Here is a 24839-nt window from a genome sequence, read left to right as displayed (position 1 = left end):
TCACCCAGAGGCTGGTGGGGACCTGGAACTCTCTGCCTGAAAGGATGGTAGAGGCAGAAACCCTCATTATATTTAAAAAGTACTTGGACTTGCGTTTGAAGTTCCATAACCTACAAAGCTACAGACCAAGTGCTGGAAAGTGGGATTAGACTGGATGGCTACTTGTTGGTTGGCGTGAGCACTGTGGATTGAATGGCCACCTTCCATGCTGTGAATATTTATGATTCTATTATTCTCTTGAGGAATCAAAGGATATGGGGGAGTGGGCAGGAAAGTGGACTTGAGGTAGAAGATCAGCCAAGATCGTATTGAATGGCAGAACAGGCTCGAGGGGCTGAATGAACAAAGAACAAAGAACAAAGAAAAGTACAGCACAGGAACAGGCCCTTCGGCCCTCCAAGCCTGCGCTGATCATATTGCCTGTCAAACTAAAACATTTTGCACTTCCGGGGTCCATACCCCTCTATTCCCATCCTATTCATGTATTTTTCAAGCTGCCTCTTAAACACCACTATCGTACCTGCTTCCACCACCTCCTCTGGCAGCGAATTCCAGACACTCACTACCCTCTGCATAAAAAACTTGCCCCGCACATCTCCTCTATAGTTTTCTCCTCTCACCTTAAATCTATGTCCCCTAGTAATTGACTCTTCCACCCTGGGAAAAAGCTTCTGACTATCTACTCTGTCCATGCCACTCATAATTTTGTAAACTTCTATCAAGTCGCCCCTCAATCTCCGTCGCTCTAGTGAGAACAATCCTAGTTTCTCCAACCTCTCCTCATAGCTAATAACCTCCAGACCAGGCAGCATCCTGGTAAACCTCCTCTGCACCCTCTCCAACGCCTCTATATCCTTCTGGTAATGTGGCGACCAGAATTGCACGCAATATTCCAAGTATGGCCTAACCAAGGTTCTATATAGCTGCAGCATGACTTCCCAGCTTTTATACTCAGTACCCGTGCTGGTGAAGGCAAGCATGCCATATGCCTTCCTGACTACCTTATCCACCTGCGTTGCCACTTTCAGTGACCTGTGGACTTGTACACCCAGATCCCTCTGCCCGTCGATGCACTTAAGTGTTCTGCCATTTACTGTATAATTCCTACCTGTATTAGACCTTCCAAAATGCATTATCTCGCATTTGTCCAGATTAAGCTCCATCTGCCAAGTCTCCAACCGATCTATATCCCGTTGTATCCTTTGACAATCGTCTTCACTATCTGCAACTCCTCCAACGTCAGTGTCGTCTGCAAACTTACTAATTAGCCCAGTTACATTTTCCTCCAAATCATTTACGTGTACTACAAACAGCAAAGGTCCCAGCACTGATCCCTGCGGAACACCACTAGTCACAGCTCTCCATTCAGAAAAGCACCCTTCCACTGCTACCCTCTGTCTTCTATGACCAAGCCAATTCTGTATCCATCTTGCCAGCTCACCTCCGATCCCGTGCGACTTTACCTTCTGTGCCAGTCTGCCATGAGGGACCTTGACAAAGGCCTTACTGAAATCCATGTAGATAACATCCACTGCCCTTCCATCGTCGATCATCTTTGTCACTTCCTCGAAAAACTCGATCAAGTTAGTGAGAAACGACCTCCCCTTCACAAAACCATGCTGTCTCTCACTAATACACCCATTTGCTTCCAAATGGTAGTAAATCCTGTCACGAGGAATCTTCTGCAATAATTTCCCTACCAATGGTGTACTCTTGCTCCTATTTCTTATTTTCTTAGGGGCTATAAATATAATAGTCACTGATAGAGAAATTGGGAATGAAGGTCTAAACAGCTGAACATGTCAGGATTAACAGAGAAAGAGCTAAGGGATCCCCAAAAGATATGGAATACATTGGAAGACCGGTTCAGTATCAGGTTAAACTTCCATATTCATTGTCTAGAGTTCACGTCATTTCGACAACAGCTTACAGAAACCATAGACCACTTCATCAGCGGATGCAAAGAAAAGGGTATGTACTGTGACTTTTCAAATGCAGAGCTAATAGACAAAATTGTTGAGTTGGTGATCACATCAACTCCTATGGAAGCATTCCAGGAAGATTTGCTGGACAAGTTCAAAACGTATAACATCAAAGAGCTACTCAAGGGTGGACATAAGCATACAGTGATCCTTGCAGTTTGACAATAAGTACAACACCAATTGTTGATGCATTGGCTGGAACACCCAAACCTAGCAAGACATGTGGAAGGTGTGGTCTTCTGCATGCACCAAGGAAATGCCCAGCTTTTCATCAATTCTGCAAGGCATGTGGCAGAAAGGGCCATTGGTAGCAAAGTGCACTAGGATAATGGTTGATACAGCTACAATGAGCTGTGCACTCATCTAAACAGACCATACACAATGGGTACCTTCAAGCAATAACAATGACCATCCAGTATCCCATCAGCAACATATGCATGAGGTGATTGACAAGCCAGGTAACTTGATGATCACACTGGATACACTTAGCAGATTGCCTAGCCCAGCCAAAAACAGGAGACATATCCTTAGCTCTACAAGTTGGCTTCATTGACATCAAACTGGAAGGTGTTCTCCAAATTGATCTGGTACATCTTCCACAACATAAATGCCAACAGCTACAAGGAAAAACGGCAAAAGATTCTATACTACAGAAAATGTGAAAAACCATCATTGAAAGATGGCCTGATTCAATTCAGCATGTCCATGAGCATATAAGATCATTTTGGCTTTATCGGGATGAGCTAGGCATCTCCTCTGGAGTCATTTTTAAAGGCAAGCAGATCATCATGGCTTCATGAAGAGGAAATAATACCTAACAAATTTATTAGAATTCTTTGAGGAGGTAACAAGCATGATAGATAAAGGGGAACCAGTTGATGTAATATATTTGGATTTTCAAAAGGCGTTCGATAAGGTACTGCACTTAATAAGATAAGGGCCTATGTTGTTGGGGATAGTATATTAGCATGGACAGAGTATTGGCTAACTAATAGAAGACAGAGAGTTGAGATACGGGTGGCATTTTCAGGATGGCAACCTGTAACTAGTGGAATGCCACAGGGATCAGTGCTGGGGCCTCAATTATTTACAATATATATTAATGACTTTGATGAGGGAAATGAATGTACTGTCACCAAGTTTGTGGATGACACAAAAATAGATGGGGAAGCAAGTGGTGAGGATGACACAAAGAGTCTACAGAGGGATATAGACAGGTTAAGTGAGTGGCAAAAACTTGGCAGATGGAATATAATGTAGGAAAATGTGAGGTTATGCACTTTGGCAGGAAGAATAGAGGAGTTGATTATTATTTAAATGGAGAAACACTGAAGAAAGCTGCAGCACAGAGGGGTTTGGGGTTCCTCATGCATGAATCACAAAAAGCTAGCATACATGTTCAGCAGGTAATAGGGAAGACAAATGGAACGATGGCCTTTATTTCAACAGGAATGGAATATAGAAATAGGGAAGCCTTGCTAAAACTATACAAGGCACTAGTTAGACCACACCTAGAATACTGTGAACAATTTTGGTCTCCTTATCTAAGGAAAGATATGCTGGCATTGGAGGCAGTCCAGAGAAGGTTCACTAGGCTGATCCCGGGTATGGAGGGATTTTCTTATGAGGAGATGTTGAGTAGGCCTGTACTCATTGGTGTTTAGAAGAATGAGAGGCAACCTTATTGAAACATATAAGATTCTTATGGGGCTTGACAGGGTAGAGGCTGAGAGGTTGTTCCCCTTGTGGGAGAGCCTAGGACTAGAGGGCATAATCTCAGAGTAAGGAGTTGCCCATTTAAGACAGAGATGAGGAGGAATTTCCTCTCTCAGAGGGTAGTGAATCTATGGAATTCTTTACCGTAGAGTGCTGTAGAAGTTGGGTCTATTCAACGCTGAGATAGAGGGATTTTTAATCAGTAAGGGAATCAAGGGTTATGAGGAAAAGGCAGGAAAGTGGAGTTGGGGATTATCAGATCAGCCATGTTGTCATTGGTGGAGCAGACTCGATGGGACAAATGGCCTACTTCTGCTCCTACATCTTATGGCCTTATCATACAGGAATCTTTGCAACCTGATATTTTTCAGCAACTTCATCATTCACACATGGGCACAGAATGGACAAGGAGACTCTCAAGAGACCCAGTCTTTTGGCCGGGTATGAACAATGGTACTGAAGTCATCATCAAAAAGTGCGGGACATGACCAAGAGCATATGCCAAGTCAGCACAAAGCGCCATTGATTCCACATGAATTTCCTATCCTCGGTCCAAATTCGCATCTGACCTCTTTTGTGTCCATGGTACTGACTTCATTGTCTTCGTCGACTACTTTACCAAGTATCCCATTATTCAACAATTGTATAGTAGGTCAAGCACAACTGTCACACACGCCATAAGTGCTATTTTCAGTGTATTTGTTGTGCCTAAATAGCTCATTATGGATAAGGGTCTGCAATTTATTGGTAAGCCATTTCACAATGTGTGAGAAGTGGAGTATCAATCTCACTACTTCTTCTCTTCACTACCCTAGGTTTAACGGCCTAGCTGAATGAATGATTCACACAGTGAAATCTCTAATGCTCTAATGTAGACAGACCGAGCAAGGTCTATACATTGCAATGTTACATCTGAGAACGACACTTTTAAGTACAACTGTTCCATCACCAGCAGAGCTCATGTTTGGCAGACCAGTGCGTACCAATTTAGCTACTCCTACCCATTCTACTCTCTCAGAGAGCAACTTTAAAAACTGCGAGAGAGGATGACCAACGTTCATGATAAAAATGCAGGCACAGACTTGCCAAGTTTAGAGCAGGGACAACAAGTTTGCACTCAGGATCCCACAGAAGGTACGTGGCAACTGGCCAAGGTGACAAGGATTTGTTCAGAACCAAGGTCCTATGAAGTCATTACGCACAAAGGCGCAATGGTGAGGCATGACTGAGGACAAATCAGGTCTATTCTAGCTCCTCAACAACTGTACAGTCCTATTGCATTTAGGATAAGATCCCAAATGCAACCAGGAACAACAAGAATGACAATCCCACAGATCACTGTGAGCAATTCAAGAAACTCCAATCAAGTTTACCATCACAAGATCTGGGAAAACCAGCAGATGACCTTTACACTTTAGTGACTCATAGATTCATCAGTTCTATGCACTTGTGTAATAGTAACAAAGCATGAACATGTATTGTAAATAGTTATATTTCTTTGGAAAGGTGGGTGGGAATATCTTTAAAGAGAAAGGGTGATGTCATAATATGTCTTTAAGAGATATCAGCATGACATCACTAGAAGGGAAATGTGTCATGTGATAAAGTCTTTGTTTCACTTTTACTTTGGGCAGAATACACACACACAGCTCTGATGCCTTCAAGTTTTATACCTATGTATATCTGTTCTCACCTGTCTAGTCTTAATAAATGAGCCCACAACGTGTTTACCCAATCCCTTATGAGTGATTGGTGCCTTATGTCTTGTACAGTAAATAAGCTCAAGGTATTATATTATTATAATAACGTGACAGACCCCTGGGGCACTGCTGTTATCCCAACCATAACACAGAGCACTCAGTCACTCAAAAGGGTGGAACCATTAAATGAATGTAAAAATCACAACAGGCAACTTTAAAGCTTCTATACTATTATCTGCAAAACACAGCGTTCTGATTCTCCCATGGCACTTTAAACTGTGCGTGTGTCTTTAATGATGCTGGTGTTTTTAAGGCCTGGGATGTGCTCAGCCTTCGTCTAAAGGTTAAGGTTGTGACTAAAAGTGCGCCCACTTGATCCCTCATTTTGTCTGAGATGTCTGAGACCAAGCTGGGCAATCAGTTCCTGATGTCAGCAGAGCACAGCAATAGTATTCAGCCCACTCTGGGAGAGGAACATTGGCCCTCTAAACTCTATGCAATTTTTCTTTCAAAATGATCTTCTACTATCACATTTCAAAATAATTTTAGAAAAACACACTCCCAGCGGTCAAGGCTCCATAAGAGTACATTTTTATACTCTAGCCTTCACCCGCACATCCCCTTAACTCCCAACAACTGCCAATGTCCCCCATACACCCATGCCACCTGTATGCTAACTCATGCCCCTTCCATTTCCTCCATGTCACCTCATACCCCATGCCACATCCATAGCCACTCACCCAGTATCCACTATGGGCAGACCTCAGGAGCCATGTGGAGGCGAAAAAAAACTTATAATGAACTTGCTCATACACTTGATACTGAAAAATCTTTCAATCATGAAACCCATTCAAAGCTTTAAAATCCCCTCATGTGTTCAATCTGTTATTAAAAACAAAGTTTTATTCACTAACCACATCAAAAACAGCTAATTGTTTAATATTCCCTCTAAACTGTCAATCAAAATATGAACTCATCCCCCCGCCCCCTCTGAGATAAGCACTTTTGGAGCTTTTGGAACTTAGCCAAGCGTTCATAAAGACCATGGCTGTAATAACAGCCCTTGGGAAATGTCAATGAAGAATTCTATTGAAACTGCAGGTAATTTTTTTCTAACCTACACCAGATGGCCTGTCAATCAAAGCAGTCCATCAGAAGGTGTTCTTTACACTAACTGAGGGCTTCAGCCTGTTTTTTCATGTTTAAACGGTTGGGGACTTAAGAACCTCAGGTCATGACACTTGAACAGAACTTATTCACCCTTCACAAGAATTTATGCATACTCCATAAATTTTTAACTCCCACACTGTGGGTTAAGGCTCTTAGAATGGCAAAAATGGGGTCTGAACTGAGCACTAATTTTAAGTGGCCCTGCTGAGTTCAAGTTTCCTGTCTGTGTGTTTCACCCTGCTGGGAAAAATGGGATCTATCGGAAATGAGATCAGGACTTGCGCATTCACATCCCACCCACAATTTTTAAAGGTCTCTGCACTTGGCATGACTTGGCGAAAATACGGCCCTTAAGGATTTTCTAGATGGATGATGTAAGGTGGCCAAATGGGCTTCCTCAATCATAATAATCTTGAGATGAGAAAAATAAATCTCATACTGTAAATAACAAATCAGCCCTTGAAATTCAATGGCATTACCATCACTGAATTCCCCACTATCAACATCCTGGGTGTTAACATTGACCAAAAACTAAACTGGACTAGCCCCCATATAAATACTGTGGCTACAAAAGCAGGTCAAAGGCTAGGAATTCTGCGACAAGTAACTCACCTCCTATCTCCTTAAAGCCTGTCTACTATCTACAAGGCACGGGTCAGGAGTGTGATGGAATACTCTCCACTTGCCTGGATGAGTGCAGCTCCCACAACACTCAAGAAGCTTGACACCGTCCAGGACAAAGCAGCCTACTTGATTGGCACCACATCCACAAACAATTACTCCTTCCACCATCGACGCACAGGAGCAGCAGTGTGTACCATCTACAAGATGTACTGAAGGGATTCACAAAGGCTCTTAGACAGCACCTTCCAAGCCCACGACCACTACCATATAGAAGGACAAGGGCAGCAGTTAGATGGGAACGCCAGTGATGGTAATGCCATATAAGTTCCCCTCCAAGTCACACACCATCCTGGCTTGGAAATATATCGCCGTTCCTTCACTGTCGCTGGGTCAAAATCCTGGAACTCCCTTCCTAACAGCACTGTGCGTGTACCTCCACCACATGGTCTCCAGTGGTTCAAGAAGGCAGCTCACCACCGCCTTCTCAAGGGCAATTAGGAATGGGCAATAAATGCTGGCCTAGCCAGTGAAGCTCACATCTTATGAATGAATATTACAAAAAACACCTATACAGCTTTTAAGTGCTTTCAATTCTATTATTCATGAGCTACTTTGTGTAAATCTTTCAACAATATGAAAGTTTATAATGAATATTTTAAAGTATCTGCAAGACCTGAGCTTGGTTCGTTATGTTATTTCAAAATTTATTTAATGCGGATGCCTTTTAGAGCTAATTTAATGAATCTTCAACGCCAGTGGGGAGCCTCAACCATCTGCAACACAATTCTGCTCAGAAAATCTCCGGCAATGCCAGCATGAACCTATAGAAATTGTAAATAATTACAAAACTGAGTTAATTCAGTGTTCATTAGCTGGCTATTTGGATTGGATAAAAGCCTATGGATTCTAGGCAGACTGATAGAAGTAAGGATTCTGATTTTCGTCTGTGGGTGGAAAGAAGGAAGGTTAATTGGCTGGCAGCAGTACCAAGATGAATTACTGAATTATTATTATCATAGAAACTTGAATCATAGAATGGTTACAGCACAAAAGGAAGCCATTCAGCCCTTCATGCCCATTCCACCTCTCTGCAAGAGCAACTCAGCTAGTCTCACTCCCTCGCCTTCTCTCCATAGCCCTGCATTTTTTTCTATTCAGATAATTATCCATTTCCCTTTTGAAAACCACAATTGAATCTGCCTCCACCACACTCTCAGGCAATACATTGCAGATCCTAACCACTCGTTGCATAAAAAAGTTATTCCTCATGTTGTCTTTTATTCTTTTGCCATTCACCTTAAATTGATGGCTTCTGGTTCTTGACCTTTCCAGCAATGGAGGAGTCTTTCCACTATGACCAAACCCTTCATGATTTTAAACATCTCCATCAAGACACCTCTCAACCTTCTCCTCTAAGGAGAACAGTTCCACCTTCTCCAATATAGGCACATTAATGAAGTTCCTCATCTTTGAAACCATTTTTGTAAATGTCTTCTGCACCGTCCCTAATGCCTTCACATCCTTCCTAAAGTGTGGTGCCCAGAATTACTCCTGAGTAAAGGCTGAGCCAGTGTTTTATAAAGGTTCACTATAACTTCCTTGCTTATGTTCGCTATGTCTGCATTTATAAAGCCTAAATTCAATGTGCCTTAATAAATGCTTTCTCAGCTCGCACTGCCACCTTCACTGATTTACGCACATATACTCCATGGCCAGAATCTTCTGTTCAGTGAGCAGGGGGCGGAGCCCACTCGCCGACGCGTAAAATGATGCAGGGTGACATCGGGCGTGCGTCCCGATGTCACCCCCACGACATTTAGATTTTCAGTTCAGCATATGCGCAGCCGATTAGGCTGCATGCCTGCCGAACTGTCAAAGGCCTATTAAGGCCATTAAAAAGGTAATTAACATGATTAACTGACCTGCCCGTCCAACCTTAAGGTTGGCGGGCAGGCAGGGAGCCTAGACATGCTTCTGAAAAAACATGAAACCTCATCCATGGACGGGATGGGGTTTCATGAGGGTATTAAAATTTTTTTTTTAAATGTTTAAATAAAAGAAATTGACTTGTCCCAGTTCATGTGACAGTGGCACATGAGTGGACATGTCAGTAAATTTTTTCCCCTTCTTTATTGAAATTTTCAAACCTGAGCCAATCTCCCTGAGGCAGCACTTTGTCTCAGGGAGATCTGTGCACTCTTCCGCGCACATGCATGAAAGAGTGCACTCCCGGCTCAGGGAACCCCCGCCCCCTGCCCGCACAGTGCTTTCTGGCGGACGTCATGCTGGGTGGGACTTAATTGGCCCACCCACGTAAAATGGCAGCACGCCCCCTGGAACCTGCCTGCTCACGCACAGGGGCAGGGTCCTGCTGCATGTCTCTCTGTTCCTGCATCCCCTTTAGAATTGTATCCTTTGTTTTGTATTGCTTCTACTTTTTCTTCCTACCAAAATGTATCACTTCACACTTCCCTGCATTAAATTTCATCTACCAGTCTGTCAATGTCTACTTGAAGTTATCACCATCCTCCTCTTTGTTCAATATATCCAAGTTTTGTGTCATCCGCAAATTTTTTAATTGTGCCTTGCACACTCAAGCATTTGTGATTAATATAGATGAAGAAAATCTTTATTCTAATAGTGACCCTTGGACAGCCTCACTTTATATTGTCCAAAAAACAACAGTTCACGGAGCAGGTACTTTCTGTTTCCTGACATCCTGGCACGTTTGTATCCATGCTGCCATTGTCCCTTTTATTCCAAGGGTTTTAACTTTTCTGACATGCCTGTTATCAAACACCTTTTATAAGTCCATATACACCACATCAATTGCATTGTAATTTAAGGCTAGAGGGCTTAACAGCCTTTTATACAATTGGACATCTAATCAGCCCACCTCAGCACTCACCTGCTCCCGTAGTCACTTACAATCTGCTTCCAGGGCTGATGGGCCTAACTCTAACCAGCGCCCACTGCCACCTCCCTTGAGCAAAAATTGGGTGCTGAGAGCTATTCCTGGTTTCCCATGTGATATCATATGTCCCTAATTAAACACCCACTGAGCTGAATTTTATGGGGAGGGGCACACTGCTCAGCCCCCACATCCCGGTAGAAAAGACTGTTGCAAACTGTCTGACTTTAAAAAAGGCTGTCCCACAGAAATTATATGCTGCAGATGGCCTGATCAAGCTGAGGGTCAGACTTCCACCATCCAGTGGAAGCCAATCTGACTGGCTAGCAGCTCTTGCAGTCCCAGCCAGAGCTCAGTAGTGCGTACTCCTGGGACTACAAAGAGCTCAGGAAGAAGTGTCATGAAGGCCAGGGACAGGTAATTCAGCTCTTTTTGGCCAGAGAGGGATCAGGTACCCTAGGAATGGGGGAAAAGAGCGTAGTGGAGGGGGAGGGGGAGGGGGGGGAGGGTGGTGGGGGGGAGGGGGGCAGGCAGGTTTTGGAGGCCACGTGGGGAGGCATTAAGGAGGAGTTACAATCTTGGAGGATGTGTCTCTGATGCACATGGGCACATCCCCCTCAAAGGATGAACCCTCTTCCTTCCTGCCTTTTCACCAATTTGGGTGAGAAAACAATCTTCCCAGCTTCGCCTGCCTTCTATTGTCCAGCATAGTTTGGCAGTGGAGGTGGACTGTGGGCCTTAAGTGGCTATTAATTGTCCACTAAGTGCTAAGGGCGGGTGGGCTAGTGGGTGCCTTACCCACTCCCGTATCATGGGATCCAGCTCAAGGATGGATAGGATGGCAGTGGGCTAGCCACCTTACATATTTTACATGCGCCGCTCCGCCGAAAACACGCCCAACAGGGGTCCATAAATTCCAGCCGTTGGCTCGGAACACGCCTCTGAGTTATTATTGAGGTCAGTAATTCAGAGAGAGAGAGAGACAGCACAATTTGATGACAGTCAAGAATATTTTATATTTACTCTTTTATGGAATCTGTGCGTCGCTGGCTGGGCCAGCATTTATTGCCTATCCCTAATTGCCCTTGAAAAGATGGTGATGGGCTGCATTCTTGAACTGCTGCAGTTGATGTGGTGTCGATATACCCACAGCACTGTTAGGGAGTGAGTTCTATATGAACATACGAACAAGGAGCAGGAGTCGGTCATTCAGCCCCTCGAGGCTGCTCCGCCATTTAATAAGATCATGGCTGATCTGATAGTAACCTCAAATTTGCATCCCACCTACCCCCGATAACCTATCATCCCCTTGCTTACCAAGAATGAATCCACCTCTGCCTTAAAAATATTCAAAGACTCTGCTTCCACCGCTTTTTCAGGAAGAGAGTTCCAAAGACTCACGAACCTCTGAGAGAAAAAATTTGCCTCATCTCCATTTTAAATGGGGGATCCCTTATTTTTAAACAGTGACTTCCTGTTCTAGATTCTCCCACAAGAGGAAACATCCTCTCCACATCCACCCTGTTAAGACCCCTCAGGATCTCACATGTTTCAATCAAGTCACCTCATACTTTTCTAAATTGTGGATACAAACCTAGCCTGTCCAGCCTTTCCTCATAAGACAACCTGCCCATTCCAGGTATCAGTCTGGACTGCTTTCAACACATTTGAATCCTTCCTTAAATAAGGTGGCCAATACTGTACACAGTAATCCAGAATCTCATTAGCGCTCTGTATAACTAAAGCATAATCTCCCTACTTTTGTATTCAATTCCCTTTGCAATGAATGATAACATTCTATCAGCTTTCGTAATTACTTGCTGTACCTGCATACTAGCCTTTTGTGATTCATGCGCTAAGACACCCATATCCCTCTGAATCTCAGAGATGTGCAATCTCTCACTATTTAGATAATATGCTTCTCTTTTATTCTTCCTGCCAAAATGGACAATTGCACATTTTCCCATATTATACTCCATTTGTCAGATCTTTGCCCACTCACTTGACCTATCTACATCTATTTGTAGCTTCCTTATGTCCTCTTCTCAACTTACTTTCCTACCTATCTTTGTGTCATCAGCAAATTTGGCAACCATCCATCCATCCCTTCATTCAAGTCATTTGTTAAAAACAGTTGAGGTCCCAGCACGGATCCCTGTGGCACACCACTTGTTACTTCTTGCCAACTTGAAAAAGACCCATTTATGCCTTTCCTCTGCTCCCTGTTAGCTAGCCAATCTTCTATCCATGCCAATATGTTACCCCCTATACCATGAACTTTAATTTTCTGCAATAACCTCTGATGTGGCACTTTATCTAATGTTTTCTGAAAATATAAGTACAGTATATCCACCAGTTCTCCTTTATCCACAGCACGTTACTTCCTCAAAGTTGGTTAAACATGATTTCCCTTTCCCAAACCTATGTTGACTCTGTCTGATTACCTTGAACGTATCCAAGGCCCCTGCTATAGCTTCTTCAATAATAGCTTCTAATATTTTCCCTATAACAGATGTTAAACTAACTGACCTGTAGTTTCCGCTTCCTGTCTCCCTCCCTTTTTGAATAATGGAGTTACATTTGCTGTCTTCCAATCTAATGGGACCTTCCCTGATTCTAGGGAGTTTTGGAAAATTAAAACCAATGCATCAAATATCTCACTGGCCACTTCTTTTAAGATCCTAGGATGAAGTCCATCAGGATTCAGGAACTTGTCAACCCGCAGCTCTAACAATTTACTCAGTACCACTTCTCTGGTGATTGTAATTTTCCTGAGTTCCTCCCTCACTTCCATTTCCTGATTTATAGCTGCTTCTGGGATGTTCCTTGTATCCTCTGTGGTGAAGACTGATTCAAAAGCTTCGTGCATTCAGATATAGAGTTTTTCGTTTTATCCTTTTATTCTTTTTGTAACCTCTAGTCTCAGCTGATGGTTTACTGTTAGATTTGTATTCTCTGTCCCTTCCTGACACGGAGTGTTTTTCATATCCCTTAACAATACCTTTCTCTTTTGTCTTGTCTCTACTCTTTGATTTACCACAGCTTTCCAAATTTGTACCCTTGCCTCCACTACCTAGTTTAAAACCCTCTCTACTTCCCTAGTTATGCAGCTCGCAAGAACACTGGTCCCAGCAGGGTTCAGGTGAGACCAGCCCAATGGTACAAACCCCACTTTCCCCAATATTGGCGCCAGTGTCCCACAAGCCAGAGCCCACTTCTCCCACACCAGGCCTTGAGCTATGCATTTATCTCCCTAATCTGATATGTCCTATGCCAATCTGCACATGGCTCAGGTGATAATCCAGAGATTATGACCTTTGAGGTTTTACTTCTTAATTTGGTGCCAAGTTCCTCATACTGACTATGTAGAACTTCCTTCTTTGTCCTGCCTATGTCATTGATGCCAACATAGACCATTACAACTGGGCCCTCCCCCTCCCACTGCAAATTCCTACCCATGTCCCGAACCCTGGCACCAAGCAGGCAACACAGCCATCTGGGCTCATGCTCTTTGCTACAGACAATGGTGTCAATCCCTCTGACTATACTGTACCCTACTACTACTACATTCCTTGTAACTACCCCGCTTGAATGGCTTCCTGTACCATGGTGTTATGGCCAGTTAGCTCATCTATTCTGCAGCCCACTCTCATCCAAACAGGCCAAAAAAAACACCTCAAGCCTGTTGGACAATTGCAAGGACCGAAAGTCCTGCACTCCCGCCCTCTGGGTCCCCTTACTTGCCTTACTTGCAGTCACAACCTTCTGTCCCTGACCACTGACTAAATCAGAAGATTCTATCCTAAGGGGCGTGTCTGCCTCCTGGAATAAAGTGTCCAGGTAACTTTCCCCCTCCCTGATATGCCGCAGTGTCTACAGCTCAACCTCCAGCTTAATAACTCGGAGCTGAAGTTCCTGCAGCTGCAAACACTTACTGCTGATGTGTTTGCCCTGGATCACACTGGTTTCCAGAAGATCCCGCATCCTGCAATCGCAGCACATCACCTGTCCTGCCATCTCCAATATTTGTTAATTAATTAATAATTGCTCATTAATTAATTATAATTAATAAAACCTACACCTCCCAATAGGTTTTGGCACTACCAGTAAACTTTACAATGCTGATAAAACAATATAGTGCTCACAAATACTGATAAAACTAATAACACCAGTTACTGGTTTACCTGCTCCCTCTGCTGCACCAAAGTAGAAATCAAATACTGGAGGCTGAGAAAGAGTAAAAAAAGCACCTCCTCCCCACCCTTCACTGAACTCCCCATTCAGTGCACTTTACTTCCTACAGTAAACCTTACCTAAAGCACCTCTTTCCTCCGAGGCACCAAATTCCCACTTTGAACCAAATTCCTCAAAATACTCAGTTTCTTTCTCACTCAGGCTGAAGCCTCTCCTCACTGATTGTGCACCTCTTCGTCCACCGACAGTGAAGGAACAGCGATATAGTTCCAATTCAGGATGGTGTGTGACTTGTAGTGGAACTTTCAGTTGGCGGTGTTCCCTGCTGCCCTTGTCCTTCTAGGTGGTAGAGGTCGTGGGCTTGGAAAGTGCTGTCAAAGGATTTTGGTGAGTTGTGGCAGTGCATCTTGTAGATGGTACACACTGCTGCCATTGTATGTTGATGGTGGAGGGAGTGAATGTTGAAGTTGGTGGATGGGTGCCAATCAAGCGGACTTGACTTGTTGGTGTGCCTTGTAGATGTAGGACAGGCTTTGGAGAGTCAGGAGGGAAAGTTACTTGCCATAGAATTCCCAGTCTCTGACCTGCTCTTGCAGCCACAGTATTTATATGGCTGGTCCAGTTCAGTTTCTGGTCAATGTTAATCCCCAAGATATTGATGGTGGGGGTATTCAGCAATGGTAATGTCATTGAATGTCAAGGGAGATGGTTAGATTCTCTCTTGTTGGAGATGGTCATTGCCTGGCACATGCATGGCATGAATGTTACCTACCACTTATCAGCCCAAGTGTGAATGTTGTCCAGGTCCTGCTGCATATGGACACGGACCACTTCAGTATCTGAGGAGTCTCAAATGGTGTTGAACATTGTGCAATCATCCACGAACATCCCTACTTCTGATGTTATAATGGAGGGAAGATCATTGATGGAGCAATGTGAATAAGTGTGAGATAACTTTATGGCTTATGCCCTGCTCTATTTTGGACTAGGTACCAGTCAGCAAACCCTGGAGTACCCCACTTTGCAAGTTCTCAAATGACTAATTCCTTAAAATTGCTGTCTACCTTTAGAATGCAATGGGCAATGGTGAGTGAGGAAATAGGCAGGGATCTGTTGTACAGTCATAGAATGATAGAGCAGACAATGACGCTGTTCAGCTCATCATCCCTGTGCCAGCTATTTCAAAGAAATATTCAATTGGTCCCACTAACCTCTGCCTTTTCCCCATAGCCCTGAAAATTCTTCACATTCAAGTAATTATCTAGTTTCTTTCTGAGAGCAGGATTTTAGGTGAGACACCCATGTTTGGATCAAATAGGGGACTTGACCCCATATTATATGTGCAACAGTCACTTGGCTGTGATTTTCCCTGAATTAGCCAATTCATGGACAGAGGGTAGCTCACCATCAAATGAAGGATGGCTGGCAGGCTCTCAATGCTGGAAGGCCAATAGGAGCCCTCCAGCTCAGAAGGAGCAGCAGACTGCTGTTTCAGGTAAGAGAAAGAGAGGACACCTCCATCCTGAGGTACCCTCTCAGCAACTTTTAAAACTTTTACATTAAAAATTGGCTACAGATGTTGGGCCACTATCATAGAGGGGGAACCATTCTACAGGTGGCCTGTGGCTGCAGCTGTGGCCAGGCCAGTGGGGAAGGCCTCAAAGCCTGCCTAGAATTCTGGGCCCTGGAGGCCACCTTCAGGCAACTGACCTAGTTTCTGATGTTGCAGGGGCTGGCAGGAAATTCCAGTCGGCCTCTATTAATTGGCCTTAATAGACAATTAACAAACCTTTTCATATGACAGTGACAGTTATTATTGACTCTGCTTTCACCACCCTTTCATTGGATTTCAGTTATACCTTGCTATCTAAGAGAAATTCTCCTCACCTTGCTTATAGTTCTTTTGGTGATTGCCTTTTGTTTTGTCTTCTAGTTATTGATCCTACTGCCACTGTAAGGTTTGCTCTAGTAAAACTCTTAAAAACACCTTTATTAAATCTGCCCTTAACCTTCTTTGCTGGAACAGCTCCAGAGGTGAGGTGGGAAGGACTGCCCTTGACATCAAGGCAGAATTTCTCTGAGGGTGGCTGCAAATAGCCTTGTAAAATTGAAATAATTGGGGATCAGGGGAAAACTCTCCACCGGCTAGAAACATGCCGAGCAGAAGGAAGATGGCTGTAGTTGTTTGAGATCAATCATCTCAGCACATTGTTGCAGGACTGGGAAAACGCGCACCTCCAAATTCTGCTCCAAGTTACACAAACTCTTAGACATATATTGCAAATTCTTCATCATCTCTGGGTCAAAATCATGGAACTCGCTACCCAATGGTACTGTGACGATACCTTCACCCCAAAGATTGCAGCCTTTTCTCCAGGGCAACAAGCAATGGGCAATAAATGCTGGCTTGACAGTGACAGCAAAATCCTGTGAGTGAATAAATAAAAATAAAAATATTTCCTCCCTTCTGAAAGGGAAATCTGCCCCATTTTTCACCAGCAGAAAGTCAACAAAAGGAATGTCTAGGGATTTGAATCCATGCTTGCTTTAGAAATCATAACCCCTGCAGAAATCGGACTTTTAGATACCTGAAACAAAAACAAAAATAGCTGGAAAAACTCAGCAGGTCTGACAGCATCTGTGGAGAGGAAGACAGAGTTAACATTTTGAGTCCGTATGACACTTCATCAGAACTAAAGAGAAATAGAAATGAGGTGAAATATAAGCTGTTTAAGGGGGTGGAACAGGTGGAGCTGGATAGAGGACCAGTGATAGGTGGAGGCAAAGGAGAGATTGCCAAAGATGTCAGAGACAAAAGGACAAAGGGGTGTTGACAGTGGTGATATTAGCTAAAGGATGTGCTAATGGTGACATTAAGGGTAGAAAGCAGGATGAGCAAGTGACAGATGGCCGTATTGGGGGTAGGGTGGGGGGAAGGATCGAAATAGGCTAAAAGGTGGAGATAAAACAATGGATGGAAATAAATTTAAAAATAATAATAGAAATAGGCGGAAAAAGAAAAATATCTTAAAAATATATAATAATTATTAGAAAAAAGGGGATTGGAATGGGGGTGGGGATGGAGGAGAGAGTTCATGATCTGAAGTTGTTGAAGGCTGTAAAGTGCCTAATCGGAAGATGAGGTGCTGTTCATCCAGTTTGCATTGAGCTTCACTGGAACATTGCAGCAGGCCAAGGATGGACATGTGGGCATGAGAGCAGGGTGGTGTGTTGAAATGGCAAGCGACAGGGAGGTCTGGGACATGCTTGCGGACAGACCGAAGGTGTTCCCCAAAGTGGTCACCCAGTCTGCGTTTGGTCTCTCCAATGTAGAGGAGACCGCATTGGGAGCAGCGAATGCAGTAGACTAAATTGAGGGAAGTGCAAGTGAAGTGCTGCTTCACTTGAAAGGAGTGTTTTGGGCCCTTGGACGGTGAGGAGGGGGGAAGTAAAGGGGCAGGTGTTGCACTTGTTGGACACCCTTAGCACCCTAAGAGGATCGCCTGAGTGCTGCCTATGCTGAACTCATTCGTGGAACTGCCTGGAGTGGCCTCTACTGTGACAGGATAATATGCATCACCAGTTGGTTATATAGGCACCTTTCTTGAGCATTTTGCTTGTATTCACTCATCAAAATCCAGTGCTTAGGGATTTTAAGTGTTGAAAGTGGTTAGAATTGCCTATGTTGATCCAGTGCAAAATTATAAGAATAATACTGTATTGAAGGCCAAAATGCAAGATAATTTACTGAAAAATATTGTGAGCCATCCCCCATACAGGTTTTAATGAATTTCACAGATTAGTTAACCTATCAAAGAGCTAAAACATTCATTAGTACAAGTAATTTGTTTAATCATTCACAGCACATGGGGATTGCTGGTAAGGCCCATCCCTAATCGCGTTTGAGAAGGTGATGATGAATATAACTGAATGGTTTACTGGACATTTAAGAGACACATTGCTAGGCATCTAGAGTCACATATAAGCAGTAAGGATGGCAGATATACTTCCCTGAAGCACATTGTGAACCAGATGGGTTTTTACAACAATCCAACTGTTTCAATGTCACTATTACTAATTCTGACTTTTTATTCCAGATTTTATTTACCTTATTGAATTCAAATTTCCCAGCTGCCATGGTGGGAATTGAATTTATTGGCCGAATTTTCCCATCCCTGTGGTTGCAGGTTTGGAAGCAGGGTTGTGGGGGAGCAGGAAGATAGGCGTGGGGGGGTGTTAAGCCCCGTTGGGATGGTTCACCGATGCAGTCCCATTTTCAAGGAAATTTCCCAGAGGTGTGCTGGAAATTGGATCAGCTGTCTCACCAGGGAGGCAGGCAGCCCATTAACATTTACAAGGTCCCAATTAGGTGAGATTTTACAACCTGGCTGCCATTTTACCACCATTGGAACAGGCTCCCTGCGAAGGCCAATAGCTCAATGGAAGTGGCCTCCCTGCAGCAGGCTAGGGGCCTTCAGAGCTTGAGGATCCATGCCCTAATGCTGGCGCTGTGAGCAGGAAAGGCCCACAGCCCAAATTATTCCGCCAGAGGGGATTTCCCCTCTGTTTCTGAGGGCCCTAATTTTTCTTTGCATTGACGCCTCTGAGGGACACTCCATGTCGAGGCCCCTTTGCAGTCCCTAACCTGCTTAAGTAGCGCCCATCTCTCCCAGTGGCATTGCCAATTAATGTTGTTAAGGTTCCAGAGCTGCAGGCTCTCTGATTGGCAGCATAAGGAGCACGCCCAACATTCAGATGGGCCTATTAGGAAGCCACCTCCGGGAAGATTGTGTGGCTGGTGTCGCTGCTGGTAAGTGCTGGTCTCCAACCCTGCCGGAAAAGCCAGCTCAATGTGCAGGCCTCTGGATTACTAGTCCAGTAACATTAATCACTGTGCTATTGTGTACCCTTTCAATTTATATTGTGCAGAGAATATTGGAAAGGCGGAAGAGGGGTATCACAGAATCATAGAATTGTTAAAGCACAGAAGGAGGCCATTGTGTCTGCACCAGATCTCCAAATGAGCCTTTCACCTACTGCCATTCTCCTTCCTTCTCCCCACAACCCTGCAGATTGTTTATTTTCCAAAAATCATCTAATTCCCTCTTGAATGCCTGAATTAAACCTGCCTCCACCACACCCCCAGGCAGTACATTCCAGACCCTAGCCACTCATTGTGTGAAAGTTTTTTCTCATATCACTTTTGCTTCCTTTGCCAATTTTTAAAATCTGTGCCGCTTTGTTCTCGATCCTTTCACGACTGGGAACAGTTTCCTCCTGACAACTCTGTCCAGGCCCCTCATGATTTTGAATACTTCTATCAAATCTCCTACAGCCTTCTTTTCTCCAAGAAAAAGAGTCCCAACTTTCCTAATCTATCTTCACGGAGCTGCCTCAGGGAGATTAATTTCAAAATTAAAGTTTCAAATAAAGAAAGAATAAAATTATTTAGGCATGTCACATGACAGTGTCACATGAGCTGGGACATGTTTATGAACTGTGTGAAAAATATTTATTAATTTAATAAAACCTTCATGAAACCTCATCCCGCCTGTGGATGAGGTTTCATGCAAAACGCGAAAGCCGCTTGGACTCTTTGCCTGCCTGTCAACCTTAAGGTTGGATGGGCAGCGTTGAGAATTAGTTTAATTGGTTTACTTAATGGCCTTAACAGGCCTTTGACAGTTCAGCAGGTGCACAGCCACATCTGGCACATGCCCACCGAACGTAAGATCGGAATGACGCACGGTGACGTCGGGATGCACACGTGACGTCACCCTGCATCATTTTACGTGTCAGCATGCAGCGCCCGCCCCAGCATGCTGACATGAAAATTCTCCCCAAAGTTATCTGTTTCTTGTTGAAACCTGTCCAGTCCATCAAGTCATTACATTTGGTGATGAGGGTAAAATAGCTCCAAAGCTGCACTTTGCCGTCTTAACGTGAGTATATTGAATCTTAAGAAAAAAGAAAGGGCTACTTACCAGTCATGCCACTCTTCAGCAGAATGATGCGACAATGGAAGACTGGAGCCACTATGCAGAGCGCCTTGGTTTTTATTTTGTAGCAAACAAAATTACCTTGGAGGAAAAGCAGAGAGCAATCCTTTTGAGTGTATGTGGTAGCAAGATATACAATCTCATCTGTAGTCTGATGGCCCCAGACATGCCCAATTCTAAGTCATTTAATCAATTAGTGGACCTCGTGAAAACGCATTTCCAGCCAAAGCCATCCATAATAATGCAGCGGTTTAAGTTTGATTCCAGAGTTGGGGCTCTGGGAGACTCCATCACAACCTATGTAGCACAGCTGAAGCAGTTGACAGAACACTATGACTTTGGGGACACACCACATGATATGTTGCGGGACCAATTTAGTTTGTGGAGTTCAGGACGACACAATTCAGTGCCATTTACTAGCAGAGGTCGATGTCAACTTGAAGCACACCCTGGAAATATCACTCACCATGGAAAGTGCTGTAAGAGGCTCGCAGGCTTTGCAACACATACAACATGCGGCTGTTCTTCAGGTGGGACAGGAACCTACTGCCGGGTGTGGCGTGAAAACCAGAAACACAGCATCAAAGCGAGAGTCAATGTCTGCTGTTCGAATCATGAAAAGGCCTAGCAGAAATGTATCAGCAGTGACTCCAAGGTTAGCTTTTTATAGATGTGGAGGTGACCACGGCCTGCAAATTCAAAGAGGCAGAATGCCATTACTGCCATAAGACAGGTCATGTAGTAAGGCAATGTAGGGCAAAGCCAGAACAGCTCATAAAGCAGCAAACCAACCTGATTGAATTGAAAAATACAGCAGGGCCTGAAGCTGCCGATACCAACACCTATTCCCTGGATAGCCACACCACTGTAAAAACCGAACCTATCACTGTCACAGTTCAAGTTAATGGGAAGCCACTAATAATGGAGGTAGATGCGGGAGCCTCAACTACAGTGGTGGGAGAGCACATATTTAAATATCTAAATGAAGGTACCCAGCCACTAAATCTGGAGCAGAGAACCGCTAAATTGAAGACATACACTGGAGAATCTATACAGGTAAAGGGCATCGCCACAGTACCAATGTCTTATAGGCAGCAGACAGCCCATAATAGTGACAGGAGAAGGACCCTATTTTCTGGGCCAAGACTAGTTACAGAAAATCAAGCTTGACTGGTCTGAAATAGTTCACCTGAAAACAGGAGTTCTTGAACTGCTAAGGAAACATGACAGTGTATTTCGGGATGAATTAGGGAAGTTAAAAGGCTTGCCAGCAAAAATATATGTGGATGCCACCGCCTGGTGATGCCACCACCCATCTGGTTCACTAACGTCCTTTAGGGAAGGAAATCGATTGTCCTTACCTGGTCTGGCCTACATGTGACTCCTGGGCCACAGCAGTGTGGTTGACTCTTAAAAATGCCCTCTGAACGAGGGCAATTAGGGATAGGCAATAAATGCTGGCCTAGCCAGTGATGCCCACATCCCATGAATGAATAAAAAAAAAACTCTCAGCCGACACCATATTTCTTTAAGACCAGAACTTTGCCTATGTGTTGAAGGAGAAGGTAGATGCAGAACTGTGCCAGTTAGAAAAGCTGGACATTATCCAACCTTTCTAATTCTCAGAATGGGCAGCACCCATAGTTCCAGTGGTTAAGCCTGACAAAACCATACACATCTGTGGGGACTACAAATTGACCATAAGCAAAGCCGCCAAACTAGACAAGTACCCCATTCCAAGGATGAACGACTTATATGCAAAGCTAGCTGGAGGCAAGTCCTATACAAAATTGGATATTAGCCATGCTTACCAACAACTGGAGCTGAGTAGCACGTCTAGAGGATACGTGACTTTTACCACACACAAGGGTCTTTGTCAGTATGCTCGCTGTAGGCTGCTCCTACCCCTGGTTCATAGGTTTACTCTGGGTATCAACAATTCAAAACTACCAAGTTTGTCCACTCCCAAGCAAGTTTATTTAGTGCTTCACGACTCTAATACAATCATATACTCACGTATCGACGCGGGTCGGGTTGTTGGTTGCTTGGAAGGTCCAAGAATCGGGTTGGAGGGGATGTTCAGTCGTCCTCATTCTGATCTCCAAGTAGTTAATCAGACTACTTTGTTCCTGAGCTAACTAACTTATCACCTTTGGAGCACCTTCTCTTATACCCAGTTCTCCATAAGACCATAAGACAAAGGAGCAGAAATTAGGCCATTCGGGTCATCGAGTCTGCTCCGCCATTCAATCATGGCTGATAAGTTTTTCAACCCCATTCTCCTGCCTTCTCCCCGTAACCTTTGATCCCCTTATCAATCAAGAACCTATCTATCTCGGTCTTAAATACACTCAATGACCTGGCCTCCACAGCCTTCTGCGGCAATGAATTTCATAGATTCATCACTCTCTGGCTAAAGAAGTTTCTCCTCATCTCTGTTCTAAAAGGTCTTCCCTTTACTCTGAGGCTGTGCCTTCGGGTCCTAGTCTATCCTACTAATGGAAACATTTTCCCCATGTTCACTCTATCCAGGCCTTTCAGTATTCTGTAAGTTTCAATCAGAACTCCCTCATCCACACGCATCCTGCATGATCAAGCTTTGATAGGTTGACCCTAGTGTCCAGTTCTTGATGATTGGTCTGTTGGCCACTGGCAGGCGTCACAAGTGTGCCACGTCCACTACAGTCGGTTGACCTTTCACCAGTCCAAACATCTGCTTGTTTTTCAAGGGTCTCATCTCTCAGTTTCAACCGCACATGGCAGCTAGTTCTCTTAGCTATCGTCTCTTAGGAAGATAAGTAGACATTGTCTCATCCCGTGGCCTCTTGGGTCTCCAAGCAACCAGTCCCGATTACATTGTTAATATATATTTAGCAGTCCTTCACTCTTTCATCTTATGGGCCTCTGGAAGCTTACTTCCCCATTTCCCGTCTGACTTCACTGTACATTATGTCCATTGAGCAAGTTCCATTTTTTCCCTTCAGAGGTTTGTTTTTCTGAAATCTGTGTTTGACCCCCTCCAAATACTTTAAGTCATGTCATGTATAGTTCACAAACTTTAAGTGGTCGCTTACATTGTCTACCCTTTGGAGTATCGCCTACATGTGCAGTCTTCCAAAGGACAATGGAAAATTTGCAAAGACTTCCCTGAGCGGTAGTATACCTAGATGATGTTCTGAACACAGGGCCAACCAAGACCAAATACTTGGCCAACCTAGACGAGGTGCCAAGAAGATTCATGGAAGCTGGTGTATGACTAAAGAAGGAAAATTGTACATTTCAAATGCCAGAAGTTACTTACCTGGGTTATAGGGTGGATGCCATGGGTTTGTATTGGTAGAAGAGAAAGTTCGGGCAATAAAAGATGCACCCTCACTGTCCAATGTAACTGAACTCAAGTCTTTCCTGGGTATGATCAAATACTATAGCTGCTTCTTGCCAAAATTATTAATGGCGTTAGCACCATTACACTTGTTGTTAAAAAAGAATCACCGTTGGTCGTGGAATTCACAACAGGAAGAAGCCTTTTTGAAAGTAAAGAAACTGTTGCATTCGTACTGTTTATTGGTACACTACAACCCAGCGAAAGAACTGGTATTCATATGTGATGCTTCTCCTTATGGTGTAGGAGCTGTGTTATCACATGGAATGGCAGGTGGATCAGAAAGGCCCACTGGCTACATCTCAAGAACCATCTCCACAGCTGAGAAGGGTTATTCCCAGCTGGAAAAGAAAGGTTTATCGGTGGTATTCACAGTGAAGAAATTTCACCAATACCTGCATGGACGACATTTCAGCATTGTGTCGAACCAGAAACCATTAATGGGTTTATTCAGTGAGGATAAGGCCATTCCACCTATAGCATCAACAAGAATACAATGTTGGAATTTGATATTATCTGCATATGAGAATACCTTTATGTACCATCCTGGGTTACATATTGCAAATGCAGACACACTCTGTCGTCTCCTGTTACCTGATAGCATTGTACATGCTCCAGTGCCACAAGAAGATGTACTAGTACTGAATTTATTGGGTTCTTCGCCTGTGTGTGAGAAGCGAATTAGAAATTGGATGAACAAAGATCCAATTTTGTCGAAAGTCAGTTACCTTGTTTTGCAAGAGTGGTCTAATTCGCCTGTGTCTGAAGAGATGAGACCATTCCATGGCCAAGAAACAGAGTTAAGTTGTCAAAATGGAATTTTGTTGTGGGGATCAAGAGTTGTTGTTCCTTCATAAAGAAGAGAGCCACTCTTGACAGAGCTTTGCAATGCGTTTCCAGGTATATCAAAGATGAAAATGCTTGCGCGAAGCTATGTCTGGTGGCCAGGCATTGACAATGACACTGAAAGCATGATCAAGCACTGTCTCCATTGTCAGCAACAACAGAAGTTGCCTGTTCAGCTCCGCTGCATCCGTGGGGGTGGCCTGATCGACCCTGGGTTAGACTACATATTGATTATGTAGTCCAACCCAGGTACCATGTTGATCGTATATGCACATTCTAAATGGATGGATGTATATGAAGCCAGATCACCAACAT

This window comes from Cetorhinus maximus, chromosome 3 (assembly GCF_964194155.1).
Source record: "Cetorhinus maximus chromosome 3, sCetMax3.hap1.1, whole genome shotgun sequence".
Taxonomy (NCBI): domain Eukaryota; kingdom Metazoa; phylum Chordata; class Chondrichthyes; order Lamniformes; family Cetorhinidae; genus Cetorhinus; species Cetorhinus maximus.
This window is presented reverse-complemented; position numbering follows the sequence as displayed.